This window comes from Crocodylus porosus, unplaced genomic scaffold, assembly GCF_001723895.1.
Source record: "Crocodylus porosus isolate Cpor-Errol unplaced genomic scaffold, CroPor_comp1, whole genome shotgun sequence".
Taxonomy (NCBI): Eukaryota; Metazoa; Chordata; order Crocodylia; family Crocodylidae; genus Crocodylus; species Crocodylus porosus.
This window is the reverse complement of record NW_017728952.1, coordinates 669,446-672,179: the sequence shown is the minus strand read 5'-3', so window position 1 is coordinate 672,179 and position 2,734 is coordinate 669,446.

Genomic DNA, 2,734 nt, shown 5'->3' with positions numbered 1-2,734 from the left:
CAACTGCACACAAAGCCGCACAGTTCATGTCAGCTCAGACCCACTGGATCTCGGGCACGTCGCGAGACAAAAAGTTATGTATAATGCCCCTGGACTCTATCCCTGTCCTGGGATGGGGAGGGTGCTTAGAGTGGTGCATCCTGGAATGCTGGAGGACTGCAGATTGTTTGCTTCATCTCCATAGAGTGGACTTAAGTTACCTTAACACAAACTAGGTAGCACAGCCCAGAGTTAACTTTGGCAGAAGTGATGTAAATTTGAGACTGCTCAAAAGCACTTAGCACAAGTTAATGAGTTTTACCATGTAGACACTTACGTTTTAAGTGTCCTTAGTATGCTCTAAATGCAGTGTGTAACTTCCAAAGTTTTTTGTTCACTTTTACCAATTGTGTTCTGTTTAATACAGCAGGTATGAATGACAAGATATTTTAGCCTGTACATGTGGAGAGCTCTATAGAGAAATTCAGAAGGTTTCTTTTTTAAATGTTTGTTTGTTTGTTTGTTTGTTTGTTTGTTTGTTTTTTAGGCCCGTTTGTGCAACGCTTGGTTATTCGAAGTTCAACCAGTGAAGGCTTACTCATACCAGCTGACCGTTTTCTCCCTCAAGTAAAGGATGTGGAAGAAGAGGAGGAAGATGCAGAGTAGTCTTTAAATGTACTGTTCTACAAAGTCTTTTAGCACTTTCTTCAAGGATTTTATGGAGGGGATCAAATCTTGGGCTGAGCTTTTAAAAATGTGTTTTCTGATTAATGTGTTTAATCAGTGAAAACATCAGAAACAACTGATGTATCCTTAATTTCCTTTTAGTGGAAAAGAGCAAATAAAAGTCTTCTGTTTCTGAAATGTTAATTTTAAGTCCCAATGTATAAAGAATATCTTTGGACTTGAGCTTTCAAGTTTGTATGTTTTTAATTTACCTACAGTTTCTTTAAAAATACCTGTCATTCTTGAATGACCTTCCAGGATAGTGTTTTTTATAGATATGCTTAATGAAAATGATAACCTACTTGTTCTACACTTCTTTGCTGGTTTCAGTCAGAGCAGAGAATACTTAGTGCTTTGACTTAGCATACAGAAGAGAAATTGGTGAAACTACTTGTAGACATATACCTATCAACTAGACAAATGAAATCAGCATCGATTCATCATATAACATTATAAAATGGTAATGCTACTGAAGGCAGTGGAGTTAATGTGACGCAGCACCTTTGTTGTTGTTGTTGCTGCTACCTTCTGGGCAGATTTTACTGCTGGATAAAGCAAAACCAAATGTCTGCCTTTGAGTGCAGAGCCTTCTCCTTGTGTGCAGCCTGCTGCAGCTACAATAATGCAGTTTGCTCAGGATTTGCCTTGAGATTCTCCTCTGTTCATGTGGCCATGGCCCAAGTCCACCAAGTGGGGAAGATTACCAATGTGGTGTGTAAAGCTCATTTTTTGGACTCCTCAGGCTGGAGTTCTAGTATTTGTTTTCTAAACTAAAATGAAAATGACTGCCTATATGATCTTTCCTTCTTTAATGTATGTATTGTGCACAATTAACAATTTTGGAATTGAAAAGTTATAGCAATATGTAAAGCCAATACATTATATACATTAGTAAATTCTCTACTTCATTTGTCTTTTTAAATTCATTTCCCCCGCTCAGGGGGCTTTAACCATAACAGGTATTTGAATGTTAAATCTGAGTGCTATGTCTTTTTGCCAGTAGTGCAGCAAGCTTCATGTCTGTTTTACCTGCATAAATTTTCTGAGGAGGGTCTTCCACCCAAGTAGGATCATCTTCCCTTCCATCCAAGCAGCTCTATGGAGAGTCGCTCTTGATGAACTCTTCTGCATATCCACATACATGGAATTCCTAGGGTAGAAATCATCTGACTATAACCATTCTTACATAAATTCCCCACTTGTGGCCTGTACAACTGCAGAACGTGGAGGGTATGTGCGAGTAGGAGGCAGTGATAGCTGTGAGATGTCCTGGTTTAGGAATAGTGCCAGGCCTCCGCCTTTTGTATGTGAAGTATCAAGCCTTGTAGGGTTTGCCTGAGGATGTCAGTGCCCTCAAGTGTGAGAGAGGCCACATCTGCAAGAATGATATGAAAGAAGCCTGCTGAGTTTCTTGTCTCTTCAACATGTTTTGACTGTTGTGACACATTGGCTCTTGGCTACTGCAAGTGATTATTTAAAATTGGCTGGAAGTTCTTCAACAGAAAATCTTTTTAATTTTCATATTGGCAATTTATCAGTAAAATGAACCTCTCATTGTTATTGGTTTTGTTCTTTTTTTTTAATGTTTACACTTGCAAAAAAAATTGAAAGGCTTGTTTCAAACCATTCAAAAGAGAAGGGTACTAGAATTTTTTTGAGGAGCATTTTGCATTTTTATTTTTTTAATCCCTTGTGCTGGTTATTATTATTTAAAGTAATCACTAAATAAAGCTTTCTACACCAACCAACAATTAGTAATATAACTCAAAATCTTCTATAGAAGTTAGCTTAGATTTGAGTATATTAACTTGGTGATTGCAATTAAGTAGAATTTTATGGTCCTATTTTCAACATCCTACTTGAGTAAAAACTTCAAGACTAGCATAAAAAAGAATCATGCAGTTCTAACCAGTTCTCCAGAAGTCATTTTACTACAGGGAATTATGATCAAATCATTAAGCATTATTGCCACCAGGTGGCATCCATTTTCTGTGCAGCACAACTTTGTTTATTGCCATTGCGTATTTTT